This window comes from Capricornis sumatraensis, chromosome 16 (genome assembly GCF_032405125.1).
Source record: "Capricornis sumatraensis isolate serow.1 chromosome 16, serow.2, whole genome shotgun sequence".
NCBI classification, from domain to species: domain Eukaryota; kingdom Metazoa; phylum Chordata; class Mammalia; order Artiodactyla; family Bovidae; genus Capricornis; species Capricornis sumatraensis.
In genome coordinates, this window is record NC_091084.1 from 78,161,010 (window position 1) to 78,173,685 (window position 12,676).

At 50.8% G+C, this 12,676-nt stretch overlaps 1 long non-coding RNA gene across 1 annotated transcript; it reads left to right on the plus strand.

Annotated features, from left to right (window-relative positions):
• Positions 1-2,642: 2,642 nt before the first annotated feature.
• LOC138093191 (uncharacterized) lies at positions 2,643-10,937 on the plus strand. The gene is made up of 3 exons (XR_011146015.1): positions 2,643-2,811; positions 4,664-4,788; positions 10,701-10,937. It is a non-coding gene; the product is annotated as an uncharacterized lncRNA (long non-coding RNA).
• The last annotated feature ends 1,739 nt before the right edge of the window (positions 10,938-12,676 follow it).

The following is a 12,676-nucleotide window of genomic DNA, read 5'->3' on the forward strand; positions in this document are numbered from 1 at the left end:
AACCCTGCAGTGAACACATCGCCCGCAGCCCTAGTCCCTGCAGTGCTTACAGGGCGGCTGCGAGTGTGGGTGTGTTTGCTGTGTGGTGATCAATGCTGTGGAGAAGAGCAGAGCAGAAGGGCGAACGGCAAGTGGCCAGAGGTGGGAAGAGGGGCTAGCACTACACACGGAGGAGGGGGTCAAGAGGGCCCCTCAGAGAAAGTGACCCAGATCCCGGACTGCACCCAGCACAGTGGAGGGGAGCTTTTAAAATTGAAATAAATTTTTTTTGTGGAAAGAAGTATATTTGTTCTTGGGCAGCAGAGTCTCCAGGGAAAGGCCGACTTTGCTCAGGTCTGTGGCAGTGGCCCTCTGACACTGGCCCGGGGCACGGGCTGCAGAAATGAAACCTTTGTCATCAGCATTCTTTTAGACCGTCAGATGCAACTTTCTGCTTCCTTCTCACAAACCAAACCCAAGCAAAAACCTTCGGGGGTTAGCAGAAATGATTTGCATACAGACATCCTCAAATCTTTAGGTAGTTCCGCAAGCAGGCAGGACCCACACTGCAGCCTGTGTATGTGAGCGCTCAGTAGTGCCTGACTCTGCAACCGCATTGTGTCCGAAGTGCAGTGCTCGCTCCTACCCCCTCCTCCATCTCATTTTACCCTCCAGGCAGCCCTATGAAGGAACGTTATCGTTCCCATTTTGTAGACGAGCAAACTGAGGTGCGGAGGGCCCGCATGACTTGTTCAGTGTTGGCATAGCTGAGAAAGGACAGACCAGAGGTTTAAACCCAGGCCATCCTGGGTGTGTGCCCCGTGCTCTCTCCGCGAGGTCACAGCCCCTTCCCTGGACTGAGAGCTGCAGTGGTTTTGAAAGCAACTTCTGAAACCTTTCCCAGAAGGAATTCAGAAATTACATAGTCCAACCCCTTCATTTTGCAGATCAAACAAGTTAACAATACGAACGTGCGCCTAAACACCTGGTAGCCATGAATGGATGTTGGTTTCCTGTCTTTGCAGATCAGAAACCAACGGTTTAGAGAAAAGAAGTTACTTCTCTGAGGTTTACAAGGTGGCTTAGTGGCAAAGCTCATAGACTAAGGCAGCCTTGGGACTTCTACATGTTTTCACTTCTCTCCGTGCCCCGTAAGGCCTTAGAGGTGAAAGGCTGTAGTGTCAGTGACAGAGAGAGAGAGGAAGAGCTGTCAGGACTGGAGAGCAGTGATCCTTTAAGACTTCTACTGAAATGATGCCTACAGAGGAATGGGCGGGGTGGGTGGGGGTCTGGGGCCAGTAACTGGGAGCAGCAGGGAGCTGGTGGGCTGATGCTCAAAGATAGTCATGCTTTCTCTTACGATGCATAGTCTGGCACCTATCACATCGGACCTGCTCTTCAAAGTGCTTTGCTTTGAGAGGCAGGGTGGTGGCGGGCACTGCCAGCTGACTGCGGGCTGGCCGTCTCGGTTCCACATTCTCGTTCACGGGTTGAGCCTAAATAACAGTAATAGTTAATAGCTAACAGTTTCCCTGGTGGCTCAGATAGTACAGAGTCTGCCTGCAACGCAGGAGACCCAGGTTCAACCCCGGGGTCAGGAAGATCCCTAGAGAAGGGAATGGCAACACACTCCGGTATTCTTGCCTGGAACATGGGGCCTCAAAGACTGAGAGACTGCACGACCGCTACTACTCTTACTTCAGACGCCAAGCCTGACCTGTTCTTCCTCCAAAATAAGTTCTTGTAGCTCTACCCAGCTTATCCCCCATGCCAGGGATCTCCAAAGCTTTGGGGACTTCCCTGTAGCTCAGACAGTAAAGAATCTGCTCGCAATGCAGGAGACCGGGGTTCAATCCCTGGGTCAAGAAGAGCCTCTGGAGAAGAGAACAGCAACCCATTCTAGTATTCTGCCTGGATAATTCCATGGACAGAAGAGCCTGGTGGGCTACTGTCCATGGGGTCACAAAGAGTCGGACACGACTGAGTGACTAACACTGGCTGTAACAGATAATGCGTCTATATCAGGGCTGGGGAGCTGGGGTGTGTATGTGGGAGGGGGCTGGAGTGTACATGGGGGGAGCTGGGAGAAGGACCACTCATGTCTGGTCAGAGTGCAGAGGATGGGTTAAAGCTTGGGGGAGGAGGCGGGCTCACTTGTCATATTCCCCGCACCCAATCAGGTCACTTGAGTTTTCTTCCCAGTTCACAGATGAGAAGGCAGAGGCTCAGGGAACGTCAAGGTCACGTAGCCAGTGAAGGTCAGAACTCTAGTCTTTCTAAGCTCCGTTTCCCAGTTTTACGCTGGGTGTGTGAATGTGTGTGTGTGCGGAGGGGCTTAATCCCTTCTTCCACTTTAACAAGAGAATGCCACGGGATGGGGGGGGGCGGCTGGATGGGGGGCTGGCGGGGGAGGGGAGGCTGTGTCTCTGTTACTAGGAGTAAATGCCGTACTTTGGGAGGAGTCTCTCTCTGTTTGGGAATTTCACCAGGATGGGGCTTTATACAAACGCGAGGCAAGTCCCCGCCCACTGTCCTTGGGGAGGAGGTGGGGTCACCCCAGTCTGTACACAGATGGAACGGAGAGTATTGAGTTCCCTTTCACGATGTGAATCTGTGTCCTTTTAACCACCCTTTACCCTAGCCCTGGAGGAGGAGTGAGGGGGAAAGTCTTCCCAGAGAGAGATCCCAACGGCAAGTTAGGTGCCTCCGTGGAAGGTCTTTGCACACTGAATAATGGAGATGAGGAAGCTGCCTCGCACCCATGTGACTGGTTTGAGCCATCCAGTCATTCATTAATTCACCAAAGCTCTGCTCGGCTTTGGGAATTTACTGGTGAGTTGCTCCCAGCTGAACTCTGGGAGAGTTAAAAGGGCAGCAAAGCAGCTCAAAATAGGAACTGCCCGGGACTTCCCCGGTGGTCTGGTGGTTAAGAATCCCACCTGCCAGAGAGACTCAGACCTAGAGGACAGACTTCTGGACACAGCGGGGGCAGGAGAGGGTGGGAGGGACTGAGAGAGCAGCGCGGGAATGTGTACGTGTCCACAGATACAGTGGACGGCTGAGGGGACCTTGCTGTGTCATACAGGGAGCTCAGCAGCCCGGCGCTCTGTGACAGCCGGGAGGGGTGGGAAGGGATGGGAGGTGGGCGGGAGGGTCCAGAGGGAGGGGACACATACCTGTGGCTGATTCATGTCGATGGCAGAAACCAATACAACGTCGTAAAGCCGTTATCCTCTGATTAGAAACAAAACAAAAAAAGGACCCACCTGCCAATGCAAGGGACGCAGGTTCTGGCCCCATGTCGGGGAAGATCCCACGTGCCTCAGAACCTCTAAGCCTGTTCGCTGCAACTAGGAAGCCCAAACGCTGGAGCCCCCGAGCTGCCGCTCCTGAAGCCTGAGTGCCCTAGGGCCCCCTGGCCAGCAGCAAGAGAAACCGCTGCGAGGAGAAGCCCGCACACCACACTAAAGGGTAGCCCCCGCTCACAGCAGCCAGAGAGGAGCCTGCATGCAGCACGGGAGAGCCCGTGCAGCCGAAGATAAATACATAAATACAGTTTAAAAAAAGAAAAAGATTGGAACTGACGGTGAGACCTGTGCAGCCCACAGGGAGTCTTGACGTCATGGCGGTGGGAGAAGGAGGGGCTCTGGGTCATGTCAATATTTGGAGAGTTTGAGATCGGGACGATCTAGTGGGTGACGAGATAAATTTCCAGTTAGAGTCTGGAGTCAGGGAAATGCAGTTTAGACATGTGTTTGGTTGTTAGGCGCTCAGTCGTGTCTGACTCTTCGTGACCCCATGAACTGTAGCCTTGCCGGGCTTCTCTGTCCATGGGATTTCGCAGGCAAGACTACTGGAGTGGATTGCCATTTCCTTCTCCAGGGGATCTTCGTGTTTGGTTAGTATAGGCTATTTTAAAATTTGAATTTAAATGCCTTTAGGTGGGGATCCCATGCCCAGCTTCCTGGGTTCTCACCGCTCCTTATTGGCCCCATCAGATTTATGTATTTACATGACCGGCCATCTGCCCAGCCCTGTGGCTAACAGAATTTAGCCACCCGAACAGTGGATGTCTCTAAGTTTTGAGAGTCTATTAATTCAAGTAGAAACAAACCAAAGGCAGACTTGCAGAATCTAGTATAGTTTTAAACTTTGAACTTCTCTCTCATTCTCACCGGAACGAGAATAACGCCAGACTTTACTGGTGATCTTCACTGATGACAATGATAATTGGTGATAAATAATAGTGAATAAGTTGGCATTCGTTTCCACTCATTCCATGTGTTCATTGAGAGCTGCTCTGTGTTAGCACTTTTCTAGGTCTCTGGAATACAGCAGCGAAGAAAACAGACAAAAATGAGACTTGAATTCCAGGGTGGGTGGAGGGAGACAGACAGTAGAGACATCATCGAATTAGATGGGGATAAGCACTGCGGAGAAAACTTGGGAAAGAAGTAAGAAGTGTTGGAAGAGGAGGGGTTAGATGGGGTGGCCGTTGTGGGCTGCACTGAGAAAATGAGTATTTAGTATTTAGTTTAGTGTGGGAGCTGCCTTTGGAGCGAAGACCTAGGCAGGAAAAAGCGGCAAGGGCAGAGGGGTTAGAGGAGCCCCGTGGGCACACCATGCACGGCTCTGAGTCACTTCTCTTCCTTGAGGGAGGTATTGTCATTGTTCCCACTTGCAGACTGTGGCCGGAGAACCTAAGAAAGCTCCTGTGGGTTCATAAGAGGCAGAACCGGGCTTCTGACCCAAGCAGCCTAACTCCAGATCTTGTGCCTGTAAATGCTAAGCTGAAGAAATTAGACCCAGGTACGGAGGATTTACGCCTTCAGCTATAAGCAGCCTTCCCAGCCCTGGAGGAAAACCCTGGGTGTGGTGGGAGGAGAGCGAGTGACTCGGGCCTTGGCTGGCTTCCTGCTGAGTCACTGCCGATGGGCCGTGAAGGGAGGCGAGGGGCACTCAGGCCTCCCCTCCTCACACTGGTCGGTTCCTGCCTTCCGGGGGAGACCTTCCTGGCAGCCGGCCTGAACCACACATCGTCAGTGGGCAAATTTGTCTGACTTTCCTAAGAGCTCTGCTGCAGACTTGTGGGTGGGTTCTGTTTGCCAGTGTGGCCCCATGGCCAGCGAGAGGGACCGGCCCTGGAGGCTGACCCTCTGCCCAGCCCGGCCCAGCACCCTCCAGCACGTGCCGGATGGACGCGTTCTGCCTCTCGTCAGACTGGCTGGCTGTCATCTTCAAGAACAGCTGCATGCTTGCCCCACCACTACAGACAGCCAGATGCAGAGGGCAGCCACCCACACTGCCCTGGGCCTCGAGAGGCCCACCCTCTTGACATATTCATTCAAGCAGATGGCAAGGAAGGAACCCATAAGTACTATAATGTGTATATCAAGTTTGTTAAGATTTCAAAACAGGGACTGACAAATAATAGCTAGCATGGACTGAGCACGGGTAGTGTTCAAGACGCTTACCATAGTTTATCTCATCTTCATAGTTCCCTTGCCACCTAGCAAGGGAGGTGCTTCCTGTTTTATAGAAAAGAGCCTCAGAGAGGCCTTACCCAAGAAAGGGCCAGAAGGACAGCGGGAACAGAATCCTGGAGTCAGGAAAGTACAGGCAGGGAGTTGGCTCCCTGGAGAGCCACAGGTTAAGACTCTGTGTTGCCACTACAAGGGGCACGGGTTCAGTCCCTGGTTGGAGAACTAAAGATCCCACGTGCTACATGGCACAGCCAAACCAAAATAAAAGGACAGAGGAGGACAGTGGCAGCTGAAGCTGGAGAGGACCAGTGGGACCAGACTACGGAGTGTGGGCTTGAGTTCGTGGTGGCAGGGAACCGCTGAAGAGTTTCCACCGCGTTTCTCCTTGGTGCCCCAGAGGTATTGCATCCTTGTTGCTTTAGTTTAGGGTGACCTTGGAGCTCCGATAGTGGAGACTGAACAAACAGTGGGAAGAACTCAGACTGCCTGTGGGGTGACATCCCTCCCCGGCTCCTTACTCACCAAGCATCCTCTGTATCTGCTGAACTTCTCCAGAATATCCTTAGGTAAGAATCGTAGGGCTTCGCTGATGGCTCAGTGGTAAAGAGTCCACCTGCCAAAGCAGGAGACCCAGGTCTGATCTCTGGTCGGGGCGGATTTCACATGCTGCCGAGCACCTAAGCCCGTGCACCACAACTACTCATCCTGTGTTCCAGAGCCCAGGAACCACAACTACCGAGCCCACCCACCACAGGTACTGAAGCCCACACGTCCCAGAGCCAGTGCTCCACAGAAGGAGAGGCCATTGCAACGAGAAGCCTGTGTACTGTGATGAGAGAGTAGCCCCCACTTGCAGCAACTAGAGGAAAGCCCATGTAGCAAAGAAGACCCAGCAGAGCCAAAAAGAAATAAGTAAAAAAAACTTTAAAAAGAAAAAAGGTGTTGCATTATCTTAAAAAAAAAAAAAAAGAATCGAGTGTCCCAGGAATGTGCTGTGCTGTCCACAGCTGGCTGATCCTCTCCACCCTGGCCACGCCCACCTCCCCTGATTCACCTCTTCTCCTGGCCTTCGTCTCCTTCCTCCCCAATTCTAATGTGCACTGAAGTTGTTTCTGTTTAGCTACCATTTCCACCGCTTTTTGCTAAACTTCTCCTCTCTGTGCGTCTTATGAGATCTGTTCAGGTTGCCTCACAACACCTTGGAGAAGGCAATGGCACCCCACTCCAGTACTCTTGCCTGGAAAATCCCATGGACGGAGGAGCCTGGTAGGCTGAAGTCCATGGGGTCGTTAAGACTGAGTGACTTCACTTTCACTTTTCACTTTCATGCATTGGAGAAGGAAATGGCAACCCACTCCAGTGTTCTTGCCTGGAGAATCCCAGGAACAGGGGAGCCTGGTGGGCAGCCGTCTACGGGGTCGCAGAGAGTTGGACACGACTGAAGCGACTTAGCAGCAGTAGTACAACACCTCCTTGTGGTGGACATCATTGGGTTACCTACCCAGTCTAGTCTCTTGCCTGCCTGGCTTAAGAAACCCCAGTTTTCTTCCAGGGGACCGCGTGGCCAGCCCCAGGCCATAGGTCTAAACCGAAGACAGCACCGTTTCCCACTTTCCCAGACTCCCTTGCAGCTAGGGTATCCGTGTGACACAGCTATTGACAACAAGACCTGCAGGGAAGTCTGCTCCGAGCCTTCTGAGAAAGTTTTTGGTTTTTTGACAAAAGGAAACAGGCCCTGCCCCGGGGTGCTGGGGGCAGCCCTTCCCACTGCCCTCAACGTGAATACAGTCGTGACTGCTGGAGAGCCCTGCAAGCTGGGGAGCGTGTCAGGTGAGGGTTGCCAGCAGCCATCGTCTGGAGAAAGCCTGCCTTCCGAGGTGAGTGTGCCTCAGACACACAGAGAAGAGCAACAGAGTGGCAAGGAAGAGAAAGAAAAGTCAAAGTCTTTTTTGAATGTCTTGATTCATACCTGAAGCCAGCACCACCCCTGGAATTCCAAGTTATGTGAACAATGCATGCCCTTCTTTGTTCCTTATGCGTGTGGAGATGGATTTCTATTATTTGTAACCAAAGGCCCAGGTCTTCCCTCTTGACAGCAAATGTTTAACGGGGCTCCCAACCTTCCTCTGTCTGCAACACCTGTGACCTTGATGGGCTGTTAGGATGTGAGTAGGGGCTCCAGTCACATGTCATTCTCCTGCCCATCCTCAACCTGAGCACCCCTCACCATCACACACACACATACACACACACACACACACCTCTGTCTCTACCCTCTTGGTCAAAACTGGCCCAAAGGAATGAAGAATGGGGAAACCCAGGGTGTCACCACATACCATCCTGAGCTCCACAGTGTGCCCAGAATGCACTATTTTAGAACACCTTTGTTTGAGAGACACTGGAGTTAAGAAGTGGGTGTGAGAGAAAAGTGGTCTGGGTGGGGTGCCCAGCGTCTGTGTGATCCAGGAGGGACCTTTGAGAATGCGCACCTCTAATCTCACTCATTTGGTATTCAGAAAACACATTAGTGCATATATACACACACATATTTTGCTGCACCTCATTTGGCTTGTGAGGTCTTAGTTCCTCAATCAGGGATTGAACCTGGGCCCTCAGCAGTGACAGCGCTGAGTCCTAATCTCTGGACGACCAGGGAATTCCCTGTGCTGTGCTAAGTCATTTCAGTTGTGTCTGACTCTTGAGACCCTATGGACCGTAGCCCACTGGGTTCCTCTGTCCGTGAGCTTCTCCAGGCAAGAATACTGGAGTGGGTTGCCATGCCCTCCTCCAGGGGATCTTCCTGACCCAGGGGTCAAACCCGAGTCTCCTGTGTCTCCTGCATTGGCAGGTGGGTTCTTTACCACTAGCGGCACCTGGGATGCCCATGGAACTCTCTACGACAGTATTATTAACTGTAGTCAACACGCTGCATGTTACACGCTGTGACATTTATTTTCAGTGGAAGTGTGTACCTTTTGGTCCTCTTTCCCCATTTTTGCCCACCCCATACCCCGACTCCCACGCCTGCGCCCCCCTCTGACACCATCCATCTGTTCTCCACACAACACGTTTTTCTTTTGAGCACCTATTTCATGCCGGAGTCTAAAACCTGTCCTGCTTTCTCTCCGTGGGTGAGGAAATGTGAGGAACAGTGTATGAAAGCTGCAAAAGAAAGAAACCAGCTGGTGAGTCTCCACCTTCTCTCCTTCTCAAAGCGGAAACGACTTTAAAATGAAACAGACGAAATCCAGATTGGCAAGACAGCCTTACTATTGAGAGGGATCTGAGATACTAACACGAGGCGTCACACTGAGAGTGGGAACCTCCTTTCCTGGAAACCTTCAGGATGACGGTCTAAACCGCTGACTCATCCTTGCTAGGCATGTCCGTGGGGTAATGCAGAGAGCAAGGGCTTCTGAGTGAAGAAACTTGGGTTGGAATCCTGATTCCTTTCTGGAAAAGGGTGGATTTTGACAAGTTGTAAACTTTTGAGGCTCAGTGTTCCCTGAGTTATTGGGAGCATTTCATGAAGATAATAGGTAATTAAAAATTGTGTGTCTGGGCTGTTCTTAGTTGTAGCGTGCGGGATCTAGTTCCCTGACCAGGGATCGAACCCAGACCCCACCTTGGGAGCATGGAGTCTCAGCCACTGGACTAGCAGGGAAATCCTTATGGAATGTTTTTTTGAGAGCTGACTATATTCTGGCTCCAATCCAAGCACTGTATTTATCTTAACTCATTAAACCTTCACAACAGATGAAGAAATCGAGGCTTAGACAGGTCAGATGCCTTGCCAGTCAGTTGTAAAGCCTGGCTTTGAACTCACGGAGCCTGGCTCCAAAGCTTGTGCATGTAACCAGGTCATTTACTGCCACCCTTCTTGGTAAGATGGAGATGACTCCTTTGTTTCAATCACTAGAAAGGATAAGAATGTGGTAAGATGCAAGGGCTCTGGAGCCACACTGCCCGGGGGGTTCAAGTCCCAGGTTTAGAATCTGCCTGCCAATGCAGGAGACATAAGAGACGTGGGTTCGATCCCTGGATGGGGAAGATCCCCTGGAGGAGGGCATGGCAGCCCACTTCTGTGTTCTCGCCTGGGCAATCCTATGGACACAGGAGCCTGCTGGGTTACAGTCCACGGGTTCACAAAGACTGAAGCAACAACAGCAGCAGTTACGAGCAAATCGCTTCACTTCTCTATCCCTGCCTTGATTTCCTCATCTGTGAAATGGAGCTGAAAGTAATACTCTTAGGCCTTTTGTGAGAAGAGGGAGTTAACCCAGTAAACTCTGTTTCTAATTTATTTTTATTTATTTGGCTGCTCCAGGTCTCCGTTTGCGGCTCTCGGGAACTCTTGTTGCGACAAGTGAACTCTGAGTTGCCGCCTGTGGGATCTAATTCCCTGAGCAGGAATTGAACCCGGCTCCCCTGCATGGGGAGCCCAGAGTCTTAGCCACAGGCCCCCCAGGGAAGTGTCAAAACAATAGCCTTGCGTCACATCTGCTGCATGGCAAACACTCAGCTCCTGCCGCCTAGTACTGTGCTTCGGGTCTCCCTGTTTCCTCAGGGAGGCCCCCTCCCCACCCCCACCCAATCTGAATTATGTCCCCACCTCTGAGCACCCTACTCCTTTCTGAGACAGCCTTAGGATGACTTGCAGTCATGTGTAATAGCAACCACTTCACCGTGTTGTTATGAAGATTAAAGGAGAAAATGTGGCACACGTTTGGCTCTTGGCAAGGGTAAGCTGTTAAATTATTATCACCAACTATTTACACCGGATGCCTTCCTTGGTTGAAAACATTGATGTAGTGACGTGTTGACAATTTCACCAAATCTAAGCGTTATTCACTCAGCTGCGTCCGACTCTTAGTGACTCCGTGGACTGTAGCCCGCCCTGCTTCTCTGTCCGTGGAATTCTCCAGGCCAGAATACTGGAGTGGGTTGCCATTTTCTACTCCAGGGGTTCTTCCTGACCCAGGGATTGAACCCAGGTCTTCTTTGTTGCAGGCAGGTTCTATACCGTCTGAGCCAAAGCACCCATCAATTATAGCCCACACCATTACTAATGGATTTCTAAGAAATACAGAATCATGGCATAGCTTTCTTATCACTTAGAATTTCCATTTCGTGCATATTGAAAGAGCTCTTTTAAGTCTTATTTAGACATAGGTTTTAATCGTGTATCAAGCTGCTGTTTCCTTGCTTTTTAAAAAACACAATAACTTTTCATTTCAGTGCCAAATCAGCGTGAAGTCTTTTTGAAGACATTGTCATCGGAGATTAAACCAACACCTGCGGTGCTGACGCTGCCCAAAGCTTAAGGACAAGGATGACAAGATGCAGAACCTTGGCCAAGTTCCTGCACGCGCACTACATCACCGCCATCTCCTGGCTGCTTGCGATTTGAGATGCCGCCTGTTACCACACACGACCTTGTTTCAGAGATGTTAAAATTATGGGGAGAAAGGTGTCATAAGTTTGATGGAGTACAATATGAAAATTTAAATGTCCTCCCTAACAGTTGTGTTGCTCCTTATTCGGTGTTTCAAAAGCCACCGTGGTTTAAATCAAACCTGCGTAGGTTTTCCCTCTAAGTAATGGCTTCATCTTTAGCACTGAGCTTTTTTTTAAAAAAAATTTATGTATTTATTTGGCGGTGCTGGGTGTTAGTTGCAGCATGCAGGATCTTCAGTCGTGACTTGCTAACTCCTAGTTTTGGCATGTGGGATCTAGTTCCCTGACCAGGGATCGAACCCAGGCCCACTGTATTGGGAATGCAGAATCTTAGCCACTGGACTGCCCAGGGAAGTCCCCTAGTCTTGACCTTTGATTCATGCAATGCTAGCTGCTGTAAAAGATAAACCTGAAAACCACACTGGCTAACACTCTAAAGGTTGACATCTTGCGTGTATAAAGTCCAAATCAGATGTTCCTCACTGGCAGCAAGGACTTCACGTCGTCACTCAGGGATCCAGATGCATAGATTTTGCCAGTTCCAAGAGATCAAGGCTGCCCTGGGGCTGGAAACAGAAGGTTTTCTGGGCTGAGCCTGGAGGAGGCAAGCACAGAACACTTTTTCTTACATTCCACCGTCAGATCTTGATCATATGGCCGCATCTACAGGAGCCTGGGAAATGCTCTGTGGCCATGTCACCAGGAAGAAGGGGAACTGAGTTTGGCAATCAGACACCATATCTGCTCTGGGGTTTGTAGGAAGTTCAAGCCCTGTGACGGCCATGCTGTGTAAGTTAATTCATTTCATCTTCACAGCTGCTGCTGCTGCTGCTGCTGCTGCTGCTGCTAAGTCGCTTCAGTCGTGTCCGACTCTGTGCAACCCCAGAGATGGCAGCCCACTAGGCTCCCCCATCCCTGGGATTCTCCAGGCAAGAACACTGGAGTGGGTTGCCATTTCCTTCTCCAATGCATGAAAGTGAAAAGTGAAAGTGAAGTCGCTCAGTCGTGTCCGACTCCTAGCCACCCCATGGACTGGAGTTCTGCCAGGTTCTTCCGTCCGTGGGATTTTCCAGGCAAGAGTACTGGAGTGGGTTGCCATTGCCTTTTCCGCATCCTCACAGCAAACCCCCCAAATGGTTACTATCTTCATTCTACAGGTAAAGAAGCTGAGGCTTGGGATTTCCTTGGTAGTCCAGTGGTTAAGACTCCATGATTCCAAGGCAGGGGGTTCGGGTTCAATTCCTAGTCAGGGAACTAAGATCCAACATGCTGTGCAGTGCGGCCAAAAAGTAAAAAGAAAAAAAGAAAAAGAAACTGAAGTTCAAAGGATGATTTGCCCAAGGCCACATTACTCCATAGTTAGGGAGCAAGTATTGAGGCATTTCTACCTATGTTCTTCCATTAAACCCGCCTCCCTCTTTGAACTATCCAAGAACGGCGAGGGAGAGAGTGTCAACAGTTCTTCTCAGGTGCAGCTGATTCACATACGGGGTATAGTGTTTTTTTCAAGGCCAGTGATTTCAGCTTTAGTCAGTCGCCTCTTCTCAGTTGTAAAGAATCCACCTGCTAATGCAGGAGATGTGGGTTGGATCCCTGGGTCATGAAGATCCCCTGGAGAAGGAAATGGTTACCCACTTCAGTATTCTTGCGACTTCACTTTCACTTTTCACTGTCATGCATTGGAGAAGGAAATGGCAACCCACGCCAGTGTTCTTGCCTGGAGAATCCTAGCGACAGGGGAGCCTGGTGGGCTGCCG